The sequence below is a fragment of the Vipera ursinii genome, assembly GCF_947247035.1.
Source record: "Vipera ursinii genome assembly, chromosome: 2".
Taxonomy (NCBI): Eukaryota; Metazoa; Chordata; class Lepidosauria; order Squamata; family Viperidae; genus Vipera; species Vipera ursinii.
Genome location: NC_139513.1, coordinates 134150694 through 134163338, shown reverse-complemented (window position 1 = coordinate 134163338; position 12645 = coordinate 134150694). Strand labels below are relative to the sequence as shown.

At 39.3% G+C, this 12645-nt stretch overlaps 1 protein-coding gene across 4 annotated transcripts in view; it reads left to right on the top strand.

The window, feature by feature from the left end:
- CEP112 (centrosomal protein 112) overlaps nt 1-12645 on the top strand; it is a gene marked incomplete at its 3' end in the record, with an annotated part of 302148 nt that overhangs the window by 257421 nt on the left and 32082 nt on the right. The window lies entirely within an intron of this gene.

The window sequence follows — 12645 nt, the reverse complement described above, 5'->3', positions numbered from 1 at the left end:
TGGTTGAGATCTATCTGCCACCAGAATTGACAGTATGATGGGAAGTTCTTTTCTGCATCTCTCTGCACAGTTCTAAAATCAAAGGATTTCCCAGCCTCCTGGATTAGATGTGCATGGTGTACATATAATGCATGATGGGAAGAAAAGATTTGCTCTGTTGTAGAAGCAGCTGTTTGTATGTCTTTAGATATTAATGCAAAATGGAAATAAAAGTTTTAAACTTCTAGTACGATCACATAGTAGTTTATATTTTCACTGATATCTCTTTTTTTCTATTAGTCATTTTCCTGATCTTTGCTTTAGGGTAGGGTTTCCCAACCTTGGGAATTTCCAGGAATGTAGACTTCAACCCCCAGAATTCCATAGCCAACACAGCTAACATGACCTTTGGTGAGATTTCTGGGAGTGGAAGTCAATATCCTGGAAATTCCCAAGGTTGGGAAACACTGCCTTGTGGGATTATTTAAAATCTTAATTCCTTTTATTCTTAATTATCTGTAATAATAGTTATCTCCTTTTTATAAGAAGGAATTTGTGGTGAGAGTTTATACATAGCAAACAAATTCAGGTCGTTCTCACTTAAGAATGGAATTAGGGACAAGAACTTCTATCACTAAGCAATGGAGTTGTAAAGTGCAACATGACACGATGTAGTGCTTAGCAACAGCACTGCTGGCACTTCCAGTTGTTAAGCAAATTGTTGTGGGTCATTTGCAAGGACTTCACATGGTTGCCATTTGAGACTTCCTACCAGCTTCCCCGTTCACTTTGCAACTGGTGGTCACATGACCATGGGTTGTTGCAATGTTGTAATTGAATTACATTACTGAGCATCTAGGTCATGGGGAAGATATGAGGTCCAGTCAAATCCATTGCTCGTCTGGCACCATCATAACTTTTAATGATCACTAAAAAGTGGTTATAGGGACGTGGTGGCACAGTGGGTTAGGATGCTGACCTTGTCGATCAGAAGGTCGGCAGTTTGGTGGGTCGAATCCCGAGTGCCACGTAACAGAGTGAGCGCCTGTTACTCGTCCCAGCTTCTGCCAACCTAGCAGTTCGAAAGCACGTAAAAATGCAAGTAGAAAAATAGGGACCACTACGGTGGGAAGGTAACAACGTTCCATGCGTCTTTGGCGTCTAGTCATGCCGGCCACATGACCATGGAGACGGTCTCGGACAAGCGCTGGCTCTTCGGCTTTGAAACGGAGATGAGCACCGGCCCCTAGAGTTGGAAAACGACTAGCACGCATGTGCGGGGGAACCTTTACCTTTATAAAAAGTGGTTGTTAAGCACTGTCCACATGTAATTGTGACATTTGTGAACTAAACCCAACTTTTGCAACACATTTATTGACTATATGTCTATTATCCATCCCTTGGTGGAGAGACTTCATGATATTGCTAAGCACAGTGATTTGTGCTTCTTAGATTGTAAGCCGCCCTGAGTCTTCGGAGAAGGGCGGGATATAAATGAGATTTTTAAAAAAAATATTCATGCATTTTAGAAGGAAAAAGGTGCTGCATGAACATCAATGGGTTTCTTTCTTACCCAACATTTAATTTTGTTGCTTGTTAAGAATACTATTGAAACATTTTAACCAGTTTCTAGAAAGGAAAAAAGTTAGCATCACTAATATACTTTATTTATTCAGTTTGTTGTTATGCCTAAATCATTTTCTCCATGCTTGTCTTAGAAGAAAATAGGGATATAGGTCAACAACTCAGAGAATTTCCTTCTACTATATAGTGGCTATTATCTCATATCCACATTTATATGTACCTTGAAGGGAAAAAAGTATATAAATATTTTAAATTCTGCATTTTCTTCTATGTTACTTTACTATAATTTATTCTAAAATGGTACTATTTATGTTTGTCTATTATTTTAATAGATTAGTACTTCAAATCCAATATTTCAGCTCTAAGTCAAATATTTAGTGTACTCAAAATAGAAAAGGAACAGTAAAATATAGAAAAGAAACTCTGCTTGAATATCTGGTACTCTCTGGTGCCCCACTTGAATTTCACATTCATGCACATGCATATTACTAGGGGAATTATTTAATGTAATTTTAATTCAATTCACAGCTAATATCTGGATTATATATGTAGCGGCATGATGTGAACATGAAATGATAGAATCCTAGGAAGGATTACATTTTTAATATTCCCATATTTTTTTTAAAAAAATAATAAGTTAATAATTTCCCTTCTATAATAACAAAGTGACTGGAAAAATTAAGAACCCAATGAAGAATAACCAGTTGATACACATTTTATTTTGTGTCAGGTAATTAATATTTATACTTTAAAAGTAGTATTCATAGAAAGGCTAAAAGGTACAGTATCAGTCCAAGTCCATCTAGGCAGATTTGTTTTGCTTTTTTTGCATTTAATTTGAATGAATAAAGAATGTATTTTAGAACTAATATTTTGGACAAGAAAATATTTGTATAACAAACAGTGAACTATTAGGGGGTGAATAAGTAAAGTCATGCTATGCTTCTTTGTGAAGTTTTATGTCTACCATATCAGCTTGAAGTGTATACATGCTCTACACTTGTGATGGGGGTCTCCCGATACTCCCATGTAACACCTCTACTCCGCGAGCTGCATTGGCTTCCGGTTGCCCTCCGGGTGAAATTCAAGGTGCTGGTGATGACCTATAAAGCCCTACATGGCTTGGGTCCGGGATATCTGAGGGAACACCTGCTGCCGGCATCAAGTTCCCTTCGTCCAGTGCGCTCCCACAGGGAGGGTCTTCTCAGGGTGCCACCGGTAAGAGATTGCCGGCGGGTAACACCCAGGGATAGGGCCTTCTCAGTGGGGGCGCCTGCCCTTTGGAACCAGCTGCCAGTGGAGCTGAGGACTGCTCCCGACCTCCGTTCATTCCGCCGGGGCCTGAAGACCTGGCTCTCCGAGCTCTCTGGCCCAGGCTGAGGATTAATTTATTTTAATTGGGGTTTTATTTATACAGGGATAAATTTAATCTTTTTTAAACTTGGTTTTTAACTTTTGTATTTTTGGTTTTTAATTACCCTGTAAACCGTCCTGAGTCCTCCGGGAAAGGGCGGTATATAAATGTAATAAAATAAATAAAAATAATAAAATACACAGTTAAAGCTTTGAATCCAAATTTGCATTCATGTATTCAGACATGCAATCATATAGAAGACACTCTCTCCATAATTCCAGATCCAGTCAAAACTCCCATCTTAACAGGATCAACTGATTTATTAATCCTTGCTCAACCCATCACTACCACTAGGCAACTGTCTAGCACTCCTGATTCATATTGAATAGAGATACATTAGTGTTACCATGTCCCAAACTTGTAGATCAGGAGTGTCAAACTGCTGGCCCGTGGGCCAGACGCATCACATGGAAGCCACACCCACCTCATTCCCGGCAATGGTAAAACTGTCCTCATATGTTGTGAGACATCATGTGATGTCGCGAGTTTGACATGTCTGTTGTAGTTAGCAGTAGGAGAAGGAAAGGAACAGAATTCATTGAAATAAATAAGTTGAACAGGAATTACCCATAGCTATTTTTTGTAGCAAGCCTGCAGCTAGAAACAGAGTTATTGCAATGCAATGCTGCCTTTTTACTTCTCAGGCCATAGAGCTGTCCCATCAAGTTTTCATGCTTAAGGGACCAGATGCTGCTGCACAATCCAAGAGGAAGAACAAATGTGACCAAATCTGCTTCAGTTTTGTATCCAAACCTGAAACCAGATTCAAATGGGCCAACACAAGCAGCTTCCTCCAAATGCAACCGTAGCTAACGAGCCATTTCCCAAGAAAGAGATGTCTGTAATTGGGTAGTTACTTTGTAAAATCCTTCAGGGACAGCTTCCTCATGCAAAGTCAAATTACACCATTTATTCCATAATGAAGCATCAATTACTACCTAGAAAATCCATCTCTATCACACTATATGTTTGCCATCTATGAAATAGAATGTTGTAGCTTAAAAAAAAGGCCCCATGTAGAAAAAAGTGACTTAGTAATGCATTTACCCAAATATTCACTTTTACTGATACAGGTAAAGGTAAAGGTAAAGGTTCCCCCACACATACGTGCTAGTCGTTTCCGACTCTAGGGGCCGGTGCTCATCTCCGTTTCAAAGCCGAAGAGCCAGCGCTTGTCCGAGGACATCTCCGTGGTCATGTGGCCAGCATGACTAGACACCAAAGGCGCACGGAACGCTGTTACCTTCCCACCGTAGTGGTCCCTATTTTTCTACTTGCATTTTTACGTGCTTTCGAACTGCTAGGTTGGCAGAAGCTGGGACGAGTAACAGGTGCTCACTCTGTTACGCGGCACTCGGGATTCGACCCGCCAAACTGCCGACCTTCTGATCGACAAGCTCAGCGTCCTAACCCACTGAGCCACCGCGTCCCTTACTGATACAGGTAGTCCTTGACTTATGACCACAATTGGGACCGTAATTTTGGTTGTAAGTTGTTGGCAGTTGTAGGTTGAGGCACAATGTGACCAGACTCAGTTTTATGATGTTTATTAAATGAGTTACTATGGTATTCAGTAAACTATGTGGTCATAAGTATGAAAGCGTTTTATCCAATGGAAGTTTTATGCTGGAAAACTGCAAACAGTATTGCAGAATGTGATCACATGACCACAGGTTGTAAATGTGCACAAGGTGGCAAGTGCCCAAAATGCAGTTATATGACTGTGGGAATGGTGTGGCAGTCATAACTTTGAGAACAAGTCATCAGTAACTTTTTTTCACATCCATCATAACTTTGAACAATCATTAAGTGATTGGTGGTAAGTTGAGGACTATCTGTTCTGTATCTCTTTTTTCCAAGTCTGATTAGGGCGAGGAGAATTAAAAGAATGTTTTGCATGCTTTTATCTGAAGCAATTAATTATTTAGTGTAATTATTCTGCACAGTAAAATGTGAATGGGCCACCTCAAAATGCTAGCTCCCTTTCATTTTTGATCCTTATCCATGCTAGCTACAAATACATCTGCAGAAACCAGTAATGGTAATTACAAAAAAAAACCTATTTGAGACTTTTCCCTACTTCTATAAGATACTATAGTATTGAGACCACATTTTAGAAAGGTTCAAAAATTGCTTTGGCATAGTTACAAAAGGCAGTTTCATGGGCTTTTTACAAGTCTGCATCAAGTAAAAAAAAGCTTATTTAAATGCTTGCTGTTTTTCATTAAAAGGAAAGTCTTGTGTTTTGATTCTATAACAACAAACAAATGAATGAGACATGAAAAAAGCTGTGGTTTTAATTAAAAGCACAAGACTGTTTCTTATTATTTCTTATTGGGTGGTATCTTAGTTCTCCATGTTTGCCTTGTTTTTAGATGAGAACTGTCTCTAAGTTTATGCTCATATCTAACATTCACTAGAGAGCATGCTACTTTGCAGCCATGTCCAATGAAGTCCTGATGTGTGCATTCTTGATAGCAGTGGTGCAGCTACAATGTTAGTGTAGGAGGAAAGAGTTAATTCAGGTTCAGTCTAGTTCAGACTGCTTATCTAGAGACTGAATGGGGATTTTAGATAGGAATCCTGCTTAGCCCTACTGAATAACATTTTATACTAAAGCACAGATTTTCTTTACATGACCTGCATATTTAAGTCACTGAATTATAGCTTTTCACCACCACTTTTTAAACCTGGAACCTGCAGATCATCCTAATTATTAATTTGTAAGGAGTCAATAATAGTAACAAAAAAAACTGGGTCCAGATGAAGTTATCATCTTTTCAAACTCAGTCTTAGCTTGGAATGATTTTATGGCTATGATCTCAAGACTTATTTGATTTTGCATTACTCTTGATAATTCATTCAGAAACAGACTCACATGGAATCAAAGAACAGTGAAGCTCTCTGTAGTAAAAATGGAATAGTTCATTTCTATCCCAGTTTTGCCTGATTAGAGATGCATAGTAGAGTAAATCATGGATTACTCTACTAATAGCTACATGGAAGTCACTTGAAATCTTTGTAGAAAAAATAAAGTTTTCCTGGTGAAAAGCAAGAAATATTTAGTTTCAGGGTGAAACAATTTAAAACAAACACTTCCCTCAACTGAAATTAAAACAATCTCTATCTAGAAATTAGAAATACTTGTTCGAGGCAAGCTCCACAGAGATTAGTTAGGGGCAGGTTTTAGTGAAAAAAAGTCCAGCTTGAATATATGCACATCCTTTTATAGCTTCTTTTCAAGTTGTATCAGGACATTTCATTGAGAACAATAAGCCAAGTTCTCTTATCATTAAGAAAAGGAGAACTAAGCCCACGAGAGAATCACTCATCCTTTGGGAATATTATTGAGAAAGGAGGGATACATTTCAGTAACATTTTCTAAGCTTTTAATACTACTTTTGAAATAAATAAACTAAAAAGCAAGAAAAGTCTACATTTCTGAGATTATCTAGAAATAAAATTCATTAAATTAAACTCTATTAATTCATTAAATTAACATTCACTGATGATGTTACCTGGTTCAGTAATCAGACTTCTGCAAACAAAACAACCAAGCTCAGAGAGCACCAAGACCCAACATTAATTAAAAAGATGACATTCCTATTTCATTCCAAAGTGCAAAATGAAAACAGAAATCTTAATTGCAAGAGAACAATGATTCAATGGGACATTTAGTTTGCCAGTTGAGTGTTTATTATTCCAGCTTGCTCAAGTTGATTTTTTTAAATAAATGTTGGATGTTTACAGTGTTCAGCTTAACTTTTTTGTTTTTATGCCAGTTAAATAAATTTGTTCTAAGATAGCTATGATGCATCATTTGAAAATTTTGCTTGCTAAACAACTTACATTACAATATCTTAAAACTCAAAGAAAATTTAATTATCTGCAGTTTATGGACAGAAACAAACCCTTTAGAACTAATATAAAATATACTGTTGATGTCTAATCTTGGGAGTTTAAATACTAGATATCAAATGCCATGAAAAATATATTTTCTTGATTCATAGAGATGCCTTGCTGATAATCAGCATTCTTAAACATTCTTGGTTGTATCAAAATCATTTAATTTCTCTGTCCTGCTATAATATCTCACAGCATTACAGCTGTTCCAATGATCTTCAGGAACAACTATGCTTACGTGTGGATGGTTTGGGGGGGTGGTAGGGAGAGGAAAGCGGAAACATAATAAGGGAAGTGTGATTATTCTCTATATTGGCCATATTATCTTAGATTTTTAGATTGTGATTGAATCATTCCCATAGGCACCTTTAGAATGATTAGCTACTCATTAGTTGCTGATATTGTTTAATTAGTTTGCAGAGGTAGACAAATTGCCTAAGATTATTTTGATGAATAATGGTTTGGATATAATTAATTTTTAAGTAGACAGCATTGTTTAAATGAATTATTTAAATTTATATAAGATAACATTCCCCTTCATGGATTACTGCCTTGTTGTGACGAAGGGGCTTGCGTAATTCAATGAAGCTATGAGCTATGCTGTGCAGGGCCACCCAAGATGGACAGGTCATAGCAGAGAGTTCTGACAAAATGTGATCCACTGGAGAAGGAAATGGCAACCCACTCCAGTATCTTTGCCATGAAAACCCCATGGACAGTACCAAAAGGAAAAAAAATATGATACTGGAAGATGAGCCCCTCAGGTCGGAAGGCGTCCAATATGCTACTGGGGAAGAGCAGAAGGCTAGTACTAGTAGTGCCAGAAAGAATGAAGCAACTGGGCCAAAGCCAAAAGGACGCTTAGCTGTGGATCTGGTGGTGAAAGGAAAGTCCGATGCTGTAAAGATTTTTTTCTCCATAGGAACCTGGAATGTAAGATCCATGAATCAAGAAAAACTGGACGTGGTCAAACAAGAGATGACAAGACTGAACATCGATATCTTAGGAATCAGTGAACTAAAAGGGACAGGAATGGGTAAATTTAATTCAGATGCCCATCAGGTATACTTCTGCAGGCAAGAATCCCTCAGAAGAAATGGAGTAGCCTTCATAGTCAATAAAAGAGTAGGAAAAGCAATACTGGGATACAATCCCTAAAATGACCGAATGATCTCAGTTCGAATCCAAGGCAAACCATTCAATATCACAGTAGTCCAGGTCTATGCCCCAACCACCGGTGCTGAAGAGGATGAAATTGACCGGTTTTATGAAGCCCTACAGCACCTTATAGAACTAACACCAAAAAATGATGTCCTTATCATCATGGGGGATTGGAATGCTAAAGTAGGAAGCCAAAAGATAACTGGAATAACAGGCAAGTTTGGCCTTGGAATACAAAATGAAGCAGGGCACAGGCTGATAGAATTTTGTCAAGAGAATACGATGGTCATAGCAAACACTCTTTTCCAACAACCCAAGAGACGGCTCTACACATGGACATCACCAGACAGTCAACACAGAAATCAGATTGACTATATGCTCTGCAGCCAAAGATGGAGAAGCTCTATATGTCAGTAAAAACAAGACCAGGAGCTGACTGTGGCTCGGACCAGGAGCTTCTCGTTGCAAAATTTAGGCTTAAACTGAAGAAAGTAGGAAAAAGCACTAGGCCACTCAGGTGTGAACTAAATCATATTCCTAATGAATATACAGTAGAGGTGACAAATATATTTAAGGAATTATATCTGATAGACAGCCTGCCTGAAGAACTATGGACAGAGGTTCACAACATTGTACAAAAGGTAGCAACCAAAACCATCCCAAAGAAAAAGAAATGCAAGAAAGCAAAATGGCTGTCTGAGGAAGCTTTGCAAATAGCTGAGGAAAAGACGGAAGCGAAAGGCAAGGGGGAAAAAGAAAGATACGCCCAATTGAATGCAGAATTCCAGAGAATAGCTAGAAGAGATAAGAATGCCTTCTTAAATGAACAATGCAAAGAAATAGAAGAAAACAATAGAATAGGGAGGACCAGAGATCTCTTCAAGAAAATTGGAGAGATGAAGGGAACGTTTCATGCAAAAATGGGCATGATAAAGGACCAAAATGGCAGGGACCTAACAGAGGCAGAAGAGATTAAGAAGAGATGGCAAAATTACACAGAAAAACTATACAAAAACGAGCTTAATGTCCCTGATAACCACGATGAGGTGGTCACTGACCTTGAGCCAGACATCCTAGAATGTGAAGTGAAATGGGCCTTAGGAAAGCTGAGCAACAACAAAGCTAGTGGAGGTGACAGTATTCTAGCTGAGCTATTCAAAATCTTAAAAGACGCGGTAAAAGTGCTACACTCAATTTGCCAGCAAATTTGGAAAACTCAACAGTGGCCACAGGATTGGAAAAGATCAGTTTACATTCCAATTCCAAAGAAAGGTAGTGCCAAAGAATGTTCAAACTATCGCACCATTGTACTCATTTCTCATGCTAGTAAAGTTATGCTGAAAATCCTACTAGCTAGACTCCAGCAGTATGTTGATTGAGAACTACCAGAAGTACAGGCAGGATTTCAAAGAGGCAGAGGAACTAGAGATCAAATTGCCAACATACGCTGGATCATGGAGAAAGCTAGGGAGTTCCAGAAAAACATCTACTTCTGCTTCATTGACTATGCTAAAGCCTTTGATTGTGTGGATCACAACAAACTGTGGCAAGTTCTTAAAGAGATGGGAGTACTAGACCATTTTATTTGTCTCTTGAGAAACCTATGTGCGGGTCAAGAAACAACAGTGAGAACTAGACAGAGAACCACAGATTGGTTCAAAATTGGGAAAGGAGTCCGGCAAGGCTGTATACTGTCACCCTGCCTATTTAACTTATATGCAGAGCACATCATGAGAAAGGGAGGGCTAGATGAATCAAAAGTTGGAATTAAGATTGCCGTGAGAAATATCAACAACCTCAGATATGCAGATGATACCACTGTAATGGCAGAAAGTGAAGAGGAACTAAGGAGCCTCTTGTTGTGAGTGAAGAAGCAGAGTGAAAAAGTTGGGTTGAAACTAAACATTAAGAAAACCAAGATCATGGCATCCGGCCCTCTCAATTCCTGGCAAATAGATGGGGAAGAAATGGAGGTAGTGACTGTAGCCAAGCAATTAAAAGACGCTTGCTCCTGGGGAGGAAAGCCATGGCAAATCTAGACAGCACACTAAAAAGCAGAGACATCACCCTGTCAACACTAGTGCATATAGTCAAGGCTATGGTCTTCCCAGTTGCAATGTATGGCAGTGAAAGTTGGAGCATAAGAAAGGCTGAGTGCCAAAGAATTGAGGCCTTTGAACTATGGTGCTGGAGAAGACTCCTGCGAGTCCCTTGGACTGCAAGGCGATCAAACCGGTCAGTCCTAGAGGAGATCAACCCTGACTGCTCTTTAGAAGGCCAGATCCTGAAGCTGAAACTCAAATACTTTGGCCACCTAATGAGAAGGAAGGACTCACTGGAGAAGAGCCTAATGCTGGTAAAGGTTGAGGGCAAGAGAAGAAGGGGACGACAGAGAATGAGGTGGCTGGATGGAGTCACTGAGGACAGGAAGGCCTGGAGGAACGTTGTCCATGGGGTTGCAATGGGTCGGACACGACTTCGCAATTAACAACAACAACAACAAAGATAACATAACAATTTGTATAAAATAAACCCACATATTTGTGAAAAGGTTCTTATAAAATATCCATTGATTCATGAGTCACAATATATACCGTATTTTTCGGACCATAAGACGCACCGGACCATAAGACGCACCCAGTTTTTAGAGCAGGAAAACAAGAAAAAAATTCTTTCTCCTTCTCTCTCTCTCTCCCTCTCTTTCTCTCTCTCTTTCTCTCCCTCCCTCTCCCATTTTCCTTTCCTTCCTTCCTTCCTTCCTTTCTTCCCTCCCTCTTTGTCCTTCCCTCTCTGCATTAGAGCAGTACCCGCAGAGGCGGCCCTGCGGCCCGGCTTTCTCTTGCAGAAAGCAAGCTGAAACGGAGTGAGGGAGATTGCCAGAAATGCGAATCGGCCGATCTCGCGCTCCTGCAAACTCCCTCGCTCGGTTTCAGCTTCCCTTGCTACAAGAGAAAGCAGGCTGAAACGAGGCAGATTGCAGCAGCGCGAGATCAGCCGATTCGCATTCCTGGCAATCTCCCTCACTCCGTTTCAGCCTGCTTTCTCTTGTAGCAAGGGAAGCTGAAACTGAGCGAGGGAGAGTGCAGGAGTGTGAGATCGGCATTTCTCAGCACATGCCTATTCATGCTCCTGACAATCTCCCTTGCTTTCCACTTGCGGAGGTTGGGGCTGGCCATACGGATCACCTTCGGACCATAAGACGCACCCTCGTTTTCCCCCCCCACTTTTGGGAAAAAAGTGCGTCTTATGGTCCGAAAAATACGGTAACAATAGGCATTCATATTTAGCATAGGATCGATCAGAATAGAGCTGGAAGGGATCTTGAAGATCTTCTAGTCCAACCCCCTGCTCAAGCACGAGATCCTATACCCATTCAGATAGGTGGCTATCCAGTCTTTTCTTAAAAACCAGTGATGAAGCACTCACAACTTCTGAAGGCAAGCTGTTCCACTGGTTAATTGTCCTCACTATTAGGAAGTTTCAGGTTACTTCTCTCCTTGATTAATTTCCATCCATTGTTTCTTGTCTTGCCTTCTGATGCTTTCAGTTTTTATTTTTAAAATCCAGTACCTAGAAGGAATGTAGACTTGAAATGTGTCCATGTTAAAGGTCAACTGAATATTAACAACCAAAATTAAGAACTAATTTTAGTCCCTATGAAAAAAGCAATCCCATTCTAGTTCTAACTATAAGACTTCAACAACAACAAAAAGATTTTGTTTTCTGTTTGGAAAAACAGAATCTCACGCACAACAGCTTCCGTTATCTCTAGCTAATATGGCGTTACCAAGAATCATAATTTGAAATGCAAAAGATAGAATTTTAAACTATGACTCTGGAGGTAGGCTTTGAAAGTATATTTTCTTGCCAATTGCCCTTGGCAATCTTTGCTTCTTAGGTACTCAGAAATATTCAGAATCACATATTTTGACATTTGGAAAGAGAATACTGTAATGATCCGGTACCATTCAATCAAAATACTTATATAATTATGTTTTTGTTACATTAGCAATGCTGTCATCATCTTCAATCATATAAGCTTAAGAATTTGATCATTGATCTCCAAGTTTGCTGTATATTGAAAAATATTGCCAGCACAAAATAGTCACACTATTGCACTCAATTGCTATTCCACTGAGTTGCTAAGAGGACCCATTTTTCTATTTGTCTTGAACTGTAACAATGTAGAGCTTTAAATCTACTTACTCACCTGAAAGCCTCAATCATCTTTGCATCTTCAGGTAGAAAACATCAGGTTTTGCAAAGGTCACTTTAGCCAATTGGTTACTACCATGAATTCAACCAAAAATGTTTAGATTAACTTAAAAATATCTGTCTTCCTTGTACCCATCTCCCGAATTGTTTCTTTTGTACTAGAGATGTTAGGTTCTAAATAGAGATTCTTTTCATGGCATTTAGACAGTCATAGGTGAGACTATTGTATCTTGTATAACTTTCTTAAATCCTTTAAAAAGCTGCAAATGTTCCTAGTATTCCTTTCAGGAAGGCTATTCCAACATGTCATACAGAGAAAGAGAGGCAAAGATTCTTGTTCTAGTTCAGGCATGTCAAACTGCCGGCCCATGGGCTGGATGTGTCACGCC